We start from the raw sequence: 17,789 nt of genomic DNA, 5'->3' as shown, positions 1-17,789 counted from the left end.
AAAGGCCAATAAATGCTTTTTCCTTAGGGTGTATGAAGAAACTTGTATTTTACAAAAGCTTGGAATATTTTATTTCTCAAAACCTAAATATGCACTTGCCAATTCTATCCTCTATAAAAAATAGCTAAATCCTTCTAATAGCAGCTTTTAATTATATGGAATGATTACATAGTTGGGCTTTGCCTGATGTTTGTGTTAAAGTGAACTTCTTCTCAAGTACATCAATTATGGTATGGGATTTTGGAAGAAGAGTTGGAGGTGGATAGTTTTGCCTTCTCCTGAGGAGAAATGAAGCTGAGCTTGATAAGGTTAATTGACTGGCCCAAGGTCAAAGCTGGTTAATCATTGAGCTGGGACTAAAGTTCAGGCCTTTGGCCTCCTGCATCAACGCTCTATTCCCCACACCATGTTTACAATCTAGTCTGAGACTAAAGACTAGAGATTAGAGCCTAAAGACTCTGTCAGTGAGAGATGTATTTTCTAAAGAAAAAATATTCACTACACGAGCAGACTTTGGGAAGTCTGTTCTTAACCCTATAGACATCATGAATGAGTCTGCTCAACAAACCTGCACATTCTGCACATGTATCCCAGAACATAAAGTTAAAAAAAAAGTGAAGTCACATCCACTTTGAAAAGTGCAACTCTTCAGTAATAATAATAACAGACCAACATATGAAGTGCTTGCTCAGTGTGGTCACTCTTTGTGCTTTATATATGTTCATTCAATCATTCATTACAACATCCCTATGAGATGGGTACTTTCATTATTCTCAATTTACTGATTAAAAAACTGAGGCCCAGAGCACAATCACCCTTCCCAAAGTCATACAGCTGCTAAGTGGTAGAGCTAGAGCTTAAAGTCCAGCAGCTGGCTCCGGGGTCTATGGTTTTAACCACTACCTGATAGGCATCTTTTAACAGCAAAGCAGGCACTCTCTGCAGGGCACCCTAGAGACTCCTATTCAATGTTACCCATGGAAGCAATGCAGATAAAAAGAAAAGCATTTCCCATGTGACACAGCCTGACACAACTTAGAGATAGCATCCAGAATCAGGAAGACAGGGCAGAGCAAGAACACACTGGCAGGGACGAGGGTTGGAGCATCTTCCACCAGTTTTTATCTGGGCCATTTTCTCTTCTGCAAAAATGATGAAAATATCCTTCAGCCTTCCTCACAGTTCTAAGATTAAAGACAATATGTTGAAGAGCTCTTTACGATTTAAATGATCATAAGTATAGGAATCACAATGCTATAAGGTGATTTGGAAAGTGGTTAACATTATCTGCTACTATATATAAGTATCTTGGTACTATCTATATTTTATTAAAAAATTGACTAACATTTAAAATGCATCTACCAGAGTCTGTTTTACAGAGATATGTATAATGTATATGTACTACTATTTTTATAAATGGAAAGATTCCTTTAAAAATAATCTATTAGTAATGAGATTATATCCTCCTTCATTTTCAGAGTATTACTTTTAAGTGTTCCCTTTTCATTTAGTTTTGAAAGTTTCATCAAGCATTTTAAAAGCATAGCAGTAGCAAAACTGGCAACTTCCCTAATTGCAAGAGAACAGTGAAACATACAAAAACATCATTTTATCCTACTAACGCATAAAATTCTCACATCCCCTTTTCCCACAGCATGGCATGAAACATATTTTAATAATCCAGAATGTCATCTCATTGGTTCTAAGAGGTGGCATCCAAATGCCAGACTGTGCCATTTCTGGTAAATAGAAGTCAGTCTCTGTAGAAAACAATGGCCAATGGGAGAAAACAGTTTGTACCAGTGCATAAATAACACAACTACATCATCTCCTGATAACCCTGGAGACAACACATACTGGCTGTACCACACAGGCAGAAAAAAATAGGTAAGCTATTAACTAATAAAAGAAGCAAAAATGAAAGGCTGTGTTGTGAAGAGTGTACATTGAAACACTGATATAAACTTTTGTTTTCTCTTTTTTTATGAAGGAGGAATAGCAGTCATCTTTCTGTTCTATGGTTCCAGGAATCACAACCTGCATCTCTTCTTTGGGTCTTCCTAATCAAGGCACCAGAATCAGAAAAGACACATTCTGGTGAAAATTGTAGAGAGGGTGAATTTGATTGTTAACAACCACCACCCTGGCATTTTCCCTTGGCATGCTGACTTTTTTCCCATTTTATATGCAGCAATTTTCTCTAATCATCTAGCAATCTCTTTCTCTCTACTCTGTCACAAACACCCCCAAACTTCTCTTAACCAGCCAGCTTATACCAGATCTCCCTCTAAACATCTTTGTCCTGTGTATCATTTCCTCCAAAACATATTAGGTACAGCAGGTGTCCCCAACCCTGGGGCCATGGACTGATACCAGTCCCTGTGACCTGTGAGGAACCAGGCTGCACAGCAGGACATGAGTAGTGGGTGAGTGAGCATTACTGCCTGAGCTCCCACTCCTGTCACATCAGCAGTGACATTAGATTCTCAGGAGTGTGAACCCTATTGTGAACTGAGCCTGCAAGGGATCTAGGTTGTGTGTTCCTTATAAGAATCTAATGCCTGACAATCTGAGGTTGATCCAGTTTCATCCCAAAAACCATCCCCCGCCACCCCCCATGGTATTCAGGTCAGCCAAGCCATTTAAAGGTATTTGTCTGTAGTATATATTTAAAGAGTAATCTAACAAGTCATTCTTAAGAAAGTGTTTTAATCTTATTCTCCCTAAAAAGAGGTTTTAGGGGAAGAGGAGGAACCCCAGGAGAATTCATTTTATTTGGTGATATAGAAATGGAAACACCTCTTGTATACTAAAATAAGTTTAGGATTGTTATGGCATGAAATGCAGAATTAATGTACAAGTTGACCACTGAACACTCAACTTGAAAAAAAAATGTCAAGCTGCTGCCGGCATTTCTATACTAGCAATCTCATGGGGATTTGAAGTATCTCTGATACTGGGGATCCTTCAGAAAAAAAAAAAAAAAAAAAAAAAGAGAGAGAAGGATGCTTTAACTCAAAGGAAAGTAAAGGTAATAGAGAGCGCCTCAGGTAGACTGACGCTGATGGGACAACAAGACTAATAGAAGTCCCAAGAGCAATGGCCACCATTTAGCCTCCACAGTGATTTGGCTTCTGAATGTAAGGTTCCATTGGCAGGTCCAACACATTTAGAAAGTAACATGGACTCATGCAAAGCCACAGAGATCATTACAGAAACTCTGAATTTAAAAATGAGTGATAATTAGTGAATATTTAAAAAAACAAACATTAAGCATTCCTTATTAAATCTTTCCAACTGCATTAAATTATAATTAAAGTACATTATCTAGAAATCAGGAAATAACTGGTGCAATTTAGATTGCAAATTGGACTGCCGTGCATTGCTGTGGTGATATATCACCACAATTTTGATCACTACTAATAAATTTACTACTGACAAGAAATATTGTCACAACACTAAACAGCAGCTAACATTTATTGAACACTTAATATACTAAACGTAAACCAGTTCACACACATCTCATTATATCCTAACCATAAAATAAGGTAGAATTCTAAATATAAATTATCTTTTAGTTATATATCTTATAACTCATCAAAAGATATTTTGGATTTCTGTTACTTCCATTTTTACCAAAAAATGCAGTCCTCCCCCAACCAGTGAAAATGGTTTTGACTACAGTCTGGCAGAATTATTCACAAAAGACATCCCAGGCTCCTTCACACCCACTTTTCCCATGAACTGTGCTATCCCTTGTGATATTAGTACACAAAAGAGCAGGAGAACATCATAACTAGTGTTCTTATCATGTGTAAAGGAAATGAGTGGGTTGTTTCAGAACACACCACAAATATTTAAAGCAGCTAATTGGGACTCTGGGAATAGGAAAACCCTCACATATACAAAACTACACACATAAACAAATGCAGCTCTGTCTCCGAGTCAACTCGTGTGAGTATTTTTGAGCCCACACTCATCAGCAGACTGGGTTTTCTGATATTCTTTTATCCATGGGAGAGTCCATACCTACAGTAGAATCACCCTTGTACAGTGCTGCAGTAGAAACCAGTCACAGACATCATAGTGGGATGAGTAGTTATTTATTTGGTCCATTGATGGACCATATTGTGGAGGGCTGTGCACAAATGCCATCTTAGTAATTCAAAAACCATCCTTTGGGACTCTATCATTTAAGAAGTTTAATCCTTTGCCCTGAAGAGGTAAAACAACTGCTACAATGTCCTTCATTTGAGAAATTAAAACAACAGATCAAAAATGTTTTGATGTCATGTCAGACTTTTTTTTTTTTTTTTTTGATGTTACACTCTTTGTATGTTACACTGTTTGGAAAACTGGGTGAAACTATTCAAAGATGGCCTGGAATTCTTGCTCTCTAGAATGAAGGCTTATCTATCTGTGTAGGAATTATATACAAGATGTTAACAAGAGTTAAAAGGCACAAAGGTGCAGCTATCAGGAAATTGCATATAAAATACCTTAATTTTGCACAAAAATAGAAGTGTCCACTGCACTAAGTTATCAATGCTCAGATTTATTGTTTTGCAACACCTCAGCAACCAAATATTTCAACTGCATTCTACTTGCTATTTAAAAAGTTAAATTTTTAAATAGCTCCATGAACATGGAGTTACTCCATGAACACTCAAGAAATATGGATGAATAGTCGTAGAGTAGTTCTGTTCTAACAGTCTTGGCTGAATGAAGCTTTATCTGTTATTTTTCTGAAACTCTAAACCCAAAACAAATGAAACTCTGCTTTTCAAATCTTTATTATATAATGCAATAAAAATAATCTGTATAGGAACATGAAGAGAATTACACTGGACATGCTCACCTGAGACATTAGATTTTGTAACTGTATATAAAGTTAATTTCTTAATTAGTTATGTAAAGGATGTATTTTAGGATTGGTCACAAACTCTGATTAATTGAATACTTCTGAAAACTATGGAAACTGAATATAAATAAATCTTTTTAGTTCCTGAGAATCTAATTCTCAAGAAAAAATAATTTATAAAGTATAGAAGTCACTTTAAAGAAATGTTAAGAATAATTTAATGCCAAAGGGTCCACAGAAAATTGTAAAACGCAGCAGATGATATGTTTAATAAGCCATATGAAAGGCTCAAAAAATTTTGAAATCATACTCTGTTAAAATTCAACATAATGAAAATTAAATTTGAAAGTTAAATTTGAAAGATCTTCTTTTCCCACATTTCTTTCTCAAATAACACCTGCATTGTTACAATAGCTTTCTTATCAAGCTTTCTTTGTTACAATAGCTTTATTTATCAAGAAGTCTTGGTTAACTTGAATGTTGAAGACATGAAGGACCCTAGTTACTTCAAAATAGTAATTAACTGCATTTTAAGCAGAAAACCTTTGTATTAGCCATGTTTTTTAAAATAGTTTTAATATAAGGAGACAATTTTTATGTTCTTGTATATATAGAATTCTACATATAAGTGAAGTCTTTCAACATTATTTAAACACTACTAATAATAATATATTAAAAAACCATTAATAATCCAGTGGCATCAATGCTGACAATAGGTCCTGTTACTGGTGGAAAACATCTGTATCACTCAATAAAACCCACTGCATTGAGATGCAACAACCCAGATGCACTTGTTGACCAGAGCTTAAAAAAGAAGTATGGGCCAGGTGTGGCCAACATGGTTAAACTCCGTCTCTACTAAAAGAACAAAAATTAGCTGGGTGTGTTGGTGGGCGCCTGTAATCCCAGCTACTCAGGAGGCTGAGGCAGGAAAATTGCTTGAACCCGGGAGGCGGAGGCTGCATTGAGCCAAGATCACGCCACTGCCCTCTAGCCTGGGTGACAGAGCATGACTCCATCTCAGGAAAAAAAAAAAGTATGAAATTTAACGTTTCAAATTCTCATTTATTGTCCCTGTTATACCTTGTTCAAAGCTATGTATATGTGAACTGAGATACACCCATCTCTTCCCTGTGCTTTGGGAACAATGGTGGTCTCTCTTAGCTATTAATGAAGACTTGCACCTTAGTTTTCATTTTATTCACTTATCCAGCAAACAAATATTTATTAAACAATTACTGTATACCAGACTTTGGCCTGAGGTTCTCAACCTATCAAAACCAACCCTTTGAAACAAATATTTTGTAAGGCTTTCTTTATTTTCATAAACGTAAATTCATAGATAATATAACCTATTTATGTATTATTAAAATAAAGTAAATATAATACCCTAGCTGTAATATAAAGGAGAAAAAGGGAATGGTCATTTAAAATAAAATAACATGTATTGCCATATGTGAATGCTCAGGCAGGCACACCAGAAACCTGAAGTAGGCTGATGCCTGTACTTAATATGAATGCAATTAGATATGAAAGAGAAATAAGATCAGATGCCATTCCACTCAAAAAATACATATTTAATGGAAAATGATAATGCAAATGTAGAGATAGACACTAGTATGAAAACAAATAATGGCAATAGAATAGATGTATTTGCATAGAATAAAAGAAGGAAAGAAACAACCTCAATTAAGGTAGGCATAACATGCCAAGACAAATACAAACCTTCACTGTGGAAAGAAAAAGCGATAATCCCATAAAGGAGGAAGTAAATAATGTCCATACACCACATCAAAACCGCCAAATCTTTTTTTTTTTTTTTTGAGACAGAGTTTTGCTCTTGTTGCCCAGGCTGGAGTGCAATGGTGCGATCTTGGCTCACAGCAACCTCCACATCCTGGGTTCAAGCGATTCTCCTGCCTCAGCCTCCTGAGTAGCTGGGATTACAGGCACAGGCCACCAGACCCGGCTAATTTTGTATTTTTAGTAGAGATGGAGTTTCTCCATGTTAGTCAGGCTGGTCTCAGACTCCCAACCTCAGGTGATCCACCCACCTTGGCCTCCCAAAGTGCGGGGATTACAGGCGTGAGCCACCACGCCCAGCAAAACTGCCAAATCTTTAAAACTACTCCAAAGGTCATTATTCTTGTGATTGATAATATCAGCTGATACTTTGTGGGACCCAGGTGGATGCCTACCATGGATTATCAATAATAAAAAATAAGGCATCAGGTTAAAACCATTATCTGACTTCCCAATTTGTTCCAATATTACTGTGTAGCAATTATATGATCAAGTGGACAAAATACCCAAGGTGAGTAAATTATTCAATAATTTGGAAACAATGTCTTTATTTCATTTAGACTTACCTCTCAATAACTACCTTTTAATCAAGTACTGGCCTTCAAACAACTTCTTGTAAAAAATAATAATAATTAATTAATTAATATCATATACTAAAGTATTCTGATATGTATTTTAGAGGGTGATATGGTTTGGCTCTGTGTCTCCACCCAAATCTCATGTTGAATTGTAAACCCCAGTGTTGCAGGAGGGGATTTGGTGGGAGGTGAATGGATCAAAGGGGCGGATTTTCTCCTTATTGTTCTTGTGATAGTGAGTTCTCAGGAGATCTGGTTGTTTGAAAGTATGTAGCACTTCCCCTTAGCTGTTTCTCTTTCCTGCCACCATGTGAAGATGTGCTTGCTTCCCCTTTGCCTTATGCCATGACTGTAAGTTCACTGAGGCCTCCCCAGCCATGCCTCCTGTACAGCATGAAGGACTGAGAAAACAAAACAAAACAAAACAAAACAAAAAACCTCTTTTCTTTATAAATTACCCAGTCTCAGGTAGTTCTTTATAGCAGTATGACAACTGACTAATACAGAGGGTTTACTCAGGCAGGACTTAACAGAAATCTTGCAGGACACAGGACATTTTTCATCATGTTGTACTGTCCTGCCCAGAGCATGACATCAAATATTCCTGTCTGTTTCCACTAAATGCCAGGAGAATCCTCCCAATCACCTCTACAATTTCCCAGAACACAGCCTAGGGGGCAGTACTGCACCCATTGAGAATCACCAGGCTGGACTCTGCGGGTTACAAAAGTGAGCACAGACATCATCCCTGCCCCTATGGAACCTAAGTCCAGTGTGGGATAAAGGTATATATAAAATAACCACAAAAATAAAGTTATATCTAACCTTAAATTATGCTAAATACTTGAGGGAAAAGAATGTATTGCTGTGAGGACTAGGAGATTAGACAAGCCTTCCCATAAAAAGTAACAAGAAAGCAATGATTTGCAAGATGAGCAGGCATCTTCATTTATTTCTTGGCATCTTATGATCAGTGAAACACAGTACAAGGATTTTTTTATGCTTGCCTGGAGGAGAGGCAAGAATCCTCCTCCAGTCTTACAGATACAGATATACATGGTATGGGAGTGTTCTGGAAGGTTGCCGCCTTTATGGCACAGCACCAAATTGCCTAATACATTCCATTTTTCCTTATGTTTTCTCTATTTAGGATTTATTTTGTTTCCTTGACATTTATACTGAAAGAAACACTGAAAGTGGAAAACAATAAAGTGTCATTTAGTGACAGTATCATTGAGTTCTGCTAAATAACCGTTCTTAGTAATTATTTCAAATTTTTGAGCCATTCGAAGGACTGCTTTTATAACCTTCAGGTGAATAAATGGACAAAGGAAAGCTAAAAAAATACATTGCCCAGGTTCACACAAGAAATAAGTGTGAAGGAAATAACTAATAATGCTGGCTTCCCAGGCCAAGAGTTGTTTTTCTTAATCTCTATGTTGTTTATTTTTGTGTGTGTTTTTTATTTAATTTAGGTACATTACATGATATGGTGCACATGTCATCAAATAGATCTTAGAAATGCAGAAAAGAAAAACTAGCTTAAGACTTCTTTGATTTATAAAAGAATTTCTTGATAGAACTTCATGAATGTCCCAGACATAAATACTATCCTTGTGCTGATATTTTGATTTCTAACTTTTGTCTTCAGTGTGGGTACAGGGTTTGGAAGCATTTAATAATTTTAATCTGAGCCAGATTTTCAGAAAACTGAAATACAAAAGCAATGATAGAGGATTCATGAGTGGGATAAGTGCTGGAAAAAATTACTGGTTTTCACTTCAAAGGTATCATCATAAGCCCTGACAGATCAGATCCAAAAAGAAGATTATTAGCGAATCATATTTATGACAGGCATCCGCTGAACATTTTGAAGGATGCTACTAATGTGAGGCCTCATCAGTCAATTCTCAGGGTCCCTGTACCGGTTTCTCCTTGCAGCACCCATAAGCCCCCACAAGCCTTCCACATAAGCTGGCTGTTCAAGATGGCAGAACACACAAGCTGAGGAGTGGAACACCAGGAATGATGAAGGAATAAATCTGATTCTAAGGATTCCTCACTTCTCTCATAGAATAACAATCTAGACCAGAGACTTTGAATCGTAACCATATCGCCATTCTTATAAGTGAATTTACAGCATAAGCTCCACTCTTACTGTACCCGGGCTCAAATCCTGGCTCCAAGACTTACTAGCTTTTTGACCTTGGGCAAGATCACTGGGTGCCTCAGTTTCCTCATCCATAAAATGGCTATAATAATTGTACTCACCTCATAGATTTTTTGTGAGATTAAGAGAGATAATACATCTAAATTCTTTAGAACAATGCCTGCCATACGTGGAAAACTCTAATAATTGTTAGCAATTATTATTCTATTATATAAACAGAAATAACAATGTTGTAGATAAGTCCACTGTCCTTTGCCTCATAAAACTGTGAGGAAACAAAAACACCTTGAAACTTAAAAAGACAAGTTGACAAAGTGGAGAGAATAAAATGCGACAATAAAAGCCAGGATTGCATTACTCATTAGTCCAAAAAAAGACCCCATGTTTAAAATAAAAATGACAATTGCATTAATGTGGCAACTCTCCTTGGGGGACCTCAAAAGGCATCATCCTCCCCTCTCAAAAGCTTATTTTATTATTCATAATTTAGACGCTACAACATTGTTCAGCGTCAAACACCAAAGCGTTGCTCACTATTGGAATAAAAAATGTAAAACAGCTGTTTCATTTAAGCCAGCAGAGAAAGTAAAAATGAGCTGAAATCATTTGTCACTAAAAGAAATTAATGCCAAACATTATCTTTTGTGACAGACCTGTTTTATTTCTGAAGATACCATAAGATAGGTTCCTACGGGGGTGCTCTGTTTAAGAAGCCATCTGTCTGCTTTGGGCAAATGACTGCAAGCCTAATCCACTTACAGAAAATGTCAACAAAATTGCTTCAACACCAGTGAGCTGAATAATAGAAAACCCCAAGCGAAACTTTAAAAATATGATTCAACTGCAGGAAGCCTTATGAATTTAGGTTTGTGTGATGATACTGGTATTCTAAGAATTTTCTTGCAGTCATTTTGACAAAAGAACCATTCAATAAAATAACTGCAGTCACTGCTTGTTGATTCCCCTGCTCTCTGCTCTTTCCTTCCCATTATTGTGATCATCCCCCTCTGCGTCAACAGAACTAATAGGATAGGACAGAAGATTAATGTCAATCTTTAGCAAGGTGATGAAGGTAATTAATTGCATTTCAAATGAAATTTAGTAACAGATCATGATTAGCACAATAAACAAACACTTCAAAAGTTCCAACATCTCAAATTAACTTTCCATGGATAATAAATGACCCTGCGATCTGAATTCATACTACCGCCATGAGTGTCATAAGCTGAATACAGAAGGAGCTTCTATAGAAATCTCTACCTGACCAACTCATGCTATTCCCATTTCAAAAAATATCATTTATAACAGCTTGAAAGACAGAGGATGGCCCAAACCCCAGAGCAAAGGCTATCAAGATAGTTACAAATATTAGTAGAATATTTTTTAAATACATTCTGGTATTTGGTTGGTAAGGTTTCACTCTAAAAAGTTACTGTTAAATTGTTGTTCAAATTATTGGTTACTTGATCCGTCCAAAAAGTAATTCTGCAAACATGCCAGAACAAAAGTGCAGATACGATAACAACAGTATACCATAGAGTGAACTGATCACAAAAATGGCTTCAGCTGCTTCACCACCTCCACAGTGCTGGATTTCAGCAAGTAAATGGTTTTTTATGACATCTGTCCCGTGTTACACAACTCCAAGGGCACAATTCACCCTGCCTTCTACGTGCATGGCATTCCCTACAGCCCAGTGACGGTTGTATTACATCTGGTCTAGATATGTCCTTTTACCAAGGACATTTATTCTTTATTCTCTGCTAAATCATAATGCTTTTAAAGAGGCTGAAATTGTCCTCTTTGAGAGTGAATCATGGCATGTGTATGGCTGGCCCATCCCGTAGCCTTGTAGCTACCCTTCTATGCTGGCATGAGTTCCAGGTTCAGTGTTAGCTGAAGTGGCCAAAGAGTTATTAGCAAGATATTTCTTAAGGGGCAACTTCTTCCACCCTCCACCCAATGAGTCAGGTTTTAATGAATGAGGCTAAGGCAGCTATCAAATAAAACATGCTACTTCTTAGTTAAATCAAGGATGTGGCCAACTCAGCTTCCTCCACAATGACTGGTTTGGAGATTTGGTCATTAATGAGATATTCACTCTCGGTGCCCCAGATTCAGCAAAGCATTCATTTAAACACCAGATTAATGTTACTGCAAGGAAAGTCAAGACCTGTTTTCTCTAATCTGAGACTGGCTCCAATTTCAGATCTCAGACTCAAGCTATCTACACCAACAGACTACTAGTTACACTTTTTCCTCCAACTTTTTATATTATTTAAAGATTTTTCAACCCTACACAAAAGTTGAATGAGTAGCATCCATATTTCCCAATTTTTCAGATTGTGTTGTGTTGGCTTAATCAACTTATCTATCCCCATCTATCCAACAATGTATACTTCACCCTAAATACCTCAGTGTGCAGACCATGAAATGAGGACATTCTACATAACTACAATACTCTTATTAACCCCAAAGAAATTAATATTCACTCAGGATTGCATCTGATATACAGTACATATTAAATTTGCCCAGTTGTCCCAAAACATCTTATTACTTTTTAAAAAATCCAGAATCCAATCACACATTACTAGCATCTTTGAAAATAGCAACTCAGTTACGTGAAGTTAGACTAAAAGCATGAGTGAGGGAGAGTGTATTGGGAAACGGAACAGCAAATTCACAGCAGTAAATACCACTCACTCAGAACACAAACATTTCCACAGCTTCACTCCTGTTGACTTTATGGAATATGCACCATTAAATCATCACATACACTTGTCAAAACATTTCTTCTAAATGTCAAATACCATCACTCTTACATTCTTATTTTTAAATCAACTTTATAAGTATATATGCCTGGAAAAAATTCACCATACATTCACCAAACCCATTCAACCTGTGAGTGTCATGATAAGGCCTCCCTAATCCTTCCTATCCAGATTTCTTCCCAGAATATCTTACTGTGAAAATCAAACTATCAGTACCTAGTGGGAGAGGACATTCATATTCAATTCCTTAATACGTCAGTAGTTGAGATTTCTTAGAACTTTGAATATGTGGACCCCCCCCAAAAAAACACATTTTTAAAGAAACTTTAAATTATCACCATGTAGAGAATCCAGAAGTTTATTTGTCAGGCCTTATGCAATGCTGTCCACGTCCACAGACCTCTGCTAAAGAAAACAGCCCCAGGCTGACCTTGAGTTGGAAAGGCCCTGCTCTGCAAGGTAAGAACCAACCTCCCCAGCCAAAACTGGCTGGACCAAGGATTCACCACAGCCCAAGTGTGGCCAATCAGTAGCTGACCAGTGACCTATGAGATGTCCTGATGCCAGGCAGTAATGACAGTAATTAGACAAACCAATTGGATTAACTCTTTCCGAGACTGAAACTGAAAAATTCTAAGTCTTAGTCGGTTGTGAACAGAATGAAGTGCTAGAAAATATAGAGAGGAAAGAAAGACCAGCAGAGCTGAGCCCCTGTAAGGCCACAGCACTAGAGTGAAAATCTACAATTCTTGCTCTTAAGGCAAGGAAAGGGGAAATGGAAAAGGAAAAGATAACACAGTCCTCTAAAGCCTGCTTCAAATGTGAAGGATCTTCTAGCCTGAGATTCCATGAGGCTGCCCATTCAGTGGCTCCTCTTCTTCCTAGGAGATGTGTTCCCTGCATTGTCACATGCAGTCTCACTTCAAGAAGCCTGAATGAGTCTTGTTTTATTTTAAATGAGAAATGACAGGCCTGCTACAATTTTAACCACACCATTTGATTGCTTGATAACCAAGGCAAAATAGAGTTTAAACCATGTCCTGGCTAAGGCTTTCAAGCTTCTTGTAGAAAAAACCAGCATCAGTCAAAAGGATAGAAAGAATAGGGGTTATGGCTGATGTCTGCAGTGGGAAGAATGATTAATAAGTTATGAATTGACTTTGTGACTTTGGAAATGTCCCTAACTCCTGTGGGCAGCAGTTTCCTTTTCTCCAAAACATGGGGATTTGACGAAACGTTCTTTGATTTGACCTCATATGCTAAAAGTCTATTGTTTATTCATTAGGGCTCAGGTTAAAATTGCTATGTTAAAATTCATCACCTAGTTGCTTACAATAATAGAGACTGTCTCGTGAAAGATAAAAAAGCAATTAAAGTGCTATGATAGTGGAATAGCAGGGTTCTGTGGGAATACGTACAGGGATACCTAACTCTGTTGAAGATGGGAGGCAGGAGAAGGGGAGGTGTCCATGAAGGCATCCTGAAGACTCCATACCTGAGCAAACACCTGAAGTACAGATAACAGTGACCCATGCAGTGTGAAAACAACAGGATGGGGGCTCCCAGGGAGCAGGAGTACAAGCAGGGTTACACACTTTCAAGGAAGAAGGGACAGTCCATGTGACCACTTAGCATGAAAGCATCCCTGGTGCCACTGAGGAAGTGTAGAAAGTTCCATGTGGCTGGAGTAGTGCATGGAAGAAGAAGGCAATGAGAAACGAAGCTGGAGAGGAAGGAGGGGAGCTGAGAAGACAGGCCACAATGAGCTTCAGAAGAGAAGTTAAGAAGGAGCTGTGGGGAGCCCTGGAAGGGCTTTAGGAAGGGAGAATGGCCATGACCAGCTTTACATTCAAAAAGATCACTTCAGCTGCTGTGCTATGGAGTGGGACAAGGATAGAGGAGAAATGACTTTTCACTAACTCAGGTGATAAATGAAGATAACTAAGGTGACGGCTATGGGAATGGAGGTTTCCTAGAGAGGTATTAAGGAGGTTGACCCAACAGTGCTTGCTAACCAATTAGAGGTGGAGAGTTAAGAAAAGGATCAAGGATAACCCCCAGGATTTAGGTTTTGATAACTCTAAGTTGTCATTTATTCATTCAAGTAGGAATTCCAGAGGTGTCACTGAGGGTAAGCAGTACATATGAATAGAGATAAGCACAGTTGGAGACATGCCGACCTTGCCGTGGCTGAGTGACTTCCCAGTTACAACGCCTGGGAGGTAATTTGGTATATAAATTATATGGGAGGATGAGCAGGGATCATCTAGAGATAAAGAGAGTGACACCTGGGCCAAAAATACACACTTGAGATTTCAAAGCATGGTGAAGATAATCAAAACCCTTTGCATGAACTGTGTCCCCCAGGGACAGAAGGTGGAGTGAGAAGACAGCCTAAGCTAGAACCCTAAGAAATACCAGCATTTAACAGAATAGCAGAGGAAAGGGAACCTGCAAACGATTCTGGGAAGAAAGAGCCAGAGATGTAGGAAGAAGAGAGAAGGGGGTGGTGTCCCAGAAATCAAGGGAAGCAGTGTTGCAAGAAGTGGGGAGTCAGCCTGGGAAACATCACAATATTCTATCTCTACAAAACAAAATTAGCAGGGTGTGGTGGCATGTGCGTGTAGTCCCAGCTACTTGGGAGGCTGAAGCAGGAGGATTGCTTGAGCCCAGCAGGTTGAGGCTGCAGTGAGCCATGATCATGCCACCACAGTCCAGCCTGGGTGACAGAGCAAGACCCTGTCTCAAAAAAAAAAAAAAAAAGTAGGGAGTGCTTAGCCATGTAGAATGTTCCCAACTAGTCAAAAAAGATAAAAACTGAAAGAGTGTCCGTGAGATTTTCTGACAAGGTGGTTATTGGTGACCTTGGTGAGAATGATTTAATGGAGTGTCAGGGGAAGAAGAAAGATTAAAGTTGGCTAAGAAGTGAGTGGGAGGTAAGGAAGCGGATTCAGCAAGTATAAACAACCCTGTTAAGAAGTTTGACTATGTAGGCGAGGAGAAAGAAAGAGGAAGGAGATGAGCTGAAGGAAGGCTGAAAGTCCTTTAGAAAAGCCCTTTTATATACATATTGTTGATGAAAAAAGCCATCCAAACTCTGTAAAATATCTGAAGAGATTTATTCTGAGTCAAATGTGAGGACCATGACCTGTGACACAACCTCAGGAGGTCCTGAGAACATGTGGCCAAGAAGGTTGGGTTACAGTTTGATATTTTAAATTTTAGGAGGACATAAGACATCAATCATGGTTTGGTAGGGAAAGGCAGGACAACTCGAAGCAGGAGACTTACAGGTCATAGGTGGATTCAAAGATTTTTCTGATTGGCAATTGGTTGAAGGAGTTAAGTTATTATCTAAAAAACCTGGAATCAATAGAAAGGAGTGTCTGGGCAAAGATAAGGGGTGTTGGAGACCAACGTCCTTATTATGTAGATGAAGTCTTATAGGTGGCCATCCTTAGAGGCAATAGATGGCAAATGCTTCCTATTCATACCTTTAAAAGGTACCAGACTCTCAGCTAAACTCTTCAGGATCACAAAAAGACCTGGAAAGGGAAGGGGCTTCTCTAAAGAATGTAAATTTCCCCCACAAGAGACAGCTTTGCAGGGCCATTTTAAAATATGTCAAAGAAATATATTTTGGGGTAAAATACTTGATTTCTCTCAGGGCCTGCTATTTGTCATGTGATGCTATACTGGAGTCAGGTTGGAATTTGGTATCTTATTGCTACAAAGAGTCTACTTTGTCTTAAGATCTCTGTTTTAATTTTAAGGCCGATCAGTTCAGCCTGAATTCCAAAGAGAGGAAAGTATAATGCAGCATGCCCAATTCCCTTTTACCACTGAAACTGCCTTTGCAAAATTATGACTGAGACAGTGAATCCAACTTAAATGACTCCATCTTGCCTCTAACCTCCAAGCTGGGCATAGGCTGAACTAACTTTGGGAAGAACTTATAGTTTATGGTTTAAAACAAGGACAATAACAGCCCTTTCCCAAAATAAACCTCCTTCTTGACTACCAACATTAGCCACAAGATTAGAAATTATGGTTTAGGAGTCATGCAGCTGGAGGCTACAAGATTCTGACCCTCCCTAAACTGCTCCTAAGATCAGTACTTGAGATGTTTTGCAGACCCTGCACTTGATGGATCAACTGGCACCACCAGATCAAGAAACTGGCCCATCTGATCCTGTGATGCCCACCCAGGAACTGACTAAGCGCAAGAAGACAGTAACGCCCCATGATTTCCTCTCCATAATTTCATCTCCGACCCAGCCAATCAGCAGTCCCTGACTCACTGCCCCTCCCCTCCCACAAATGGTCTTTAAAAACTCTGATCCTGGGGAGACAGATTGGAGCAATAATAAAACTCCAGACTCCCGCACAGCTGGCTCTGTGCGAATTATTCTTTCTCTATTGCAATTCCCCTGTCTTGATAAATCAGCTCTTTCTAGGTAGCATGAAAGGTGAACCCACTGGGTGGTTATACCATCAGGTTCCCATCATGGCCTGAACTAGCTTTTTGGAATTTTTTGGAATCCCCTTGTCCCCATAGGACAGGTCCATTCAGTCGGTTAAGGGGCTTAGAATTTTATTTTTGGTTTACAATATACATGCATTTAGGCTGAACTACGAGTGAAAGGAAAAAGACAAAATATGAAATGGAATGACTAAAAGCCTTTACTTCTAGGACTGATCGTTGTTCAAATTTGTGTTTCATAGCATCCTAATTTTTTTCTCCTTATTTTAGAGCCGCTTTATTTGTGTGAAGTGAGAAATTTCCTCAGCAAAATACAAAGTACATAAATTTATATGTAAGTAAATCTACCTAAACTTAAAAGTAAAAAAGCAGGGATGACTACCTCCAGAAAAATGAAGATTTTTCACACTGTCCAGCAGGTGGCTCCCCTGCTTTGGACTTAGGTAGGGAGTGCCTGCTGTCCACAAAAAGCTTGTGCTCCAATGATCAGAAATGGCTTCTAAAACCATGTGGTTTATTCCTCTGCTTCCATGTAGATTTGCACCTAAGTCATTCTAAGCATATAAAAATGACCTCAAATAGATTTTGAAAACTTACTACATCATCAAAAATCATTGGTGTATCCCCAACCTGTGTAAATAGGCATTTAAATTAGAAGTAAACACTATACACACATTTTCAGATGGAAACTATCTTTCTTAGCAAAACCTGAAACTGTCATGCCTCTTCAAAGGGAGAAAGCATATCTAGCTATTTGCTTTCACAGTTTGGTGAAAGAGAGAAAAAACGGTAACGTAAAACTATGTCCAATAAAGTTTATTTCATATAACTTAAAAAATACGTTAAAATAGCCATACCTCTTATGTGTATAAGACAGTATCTTTATACTTACTGTTTGGAAAATTTTAATGTACACAACTTATTCTAATATGATGTAAAGCTCTCAGGTTTAAATAATCTGTTGGTATTATAAGACAACGTTCTTTCCTCTACTTGGTAGGGGTCATTAGCATGATTTAGCATGTGGAAAATGTTATCATTATGCATTTATGATTATTCACAGTAAAGAGGGTATGTGGATGGAAGGGCAATTGAAAAGGTTCACCCCATAGACAATTCGCTT

The 17,789-nt window shown here is 38.2% G+C and overlaps 1 protein-coding gene across 3 annotated transcripts in view; it reads right to left on the bottom strand.

Annotated features, from left to right (window-relative positions):
- The window catches only part of PLCL1 (phospholipase C like 1 (inactive)), a 356,308-nt gene that overhangs the window by 8,942 nt on the left and 329,577 nt on the right, over window positions 1-17,789 (bottom strand). The window lies entirely within an intron of this gene.

Source organism: Pongo pygmaeus, chromosome 11 (assembly GCF_028885625.2).
Source record: "Pongo pygmaeus isolate AG05252 chromosome 11, NHGRI_mPonPyg2-v2.0_pri, whole genome shotgun sequence".
NCBI lineage: Eukaryota > Metazoa > Chordata > Mammalia > Primates > Hominidae > Pongo > Pongo pygmaeus.
The sequence above is the reverse complement of the archived record's forward strand: the minus strand, read 5'-3'. Positions and strand labels throughout refer to the sequence as shown.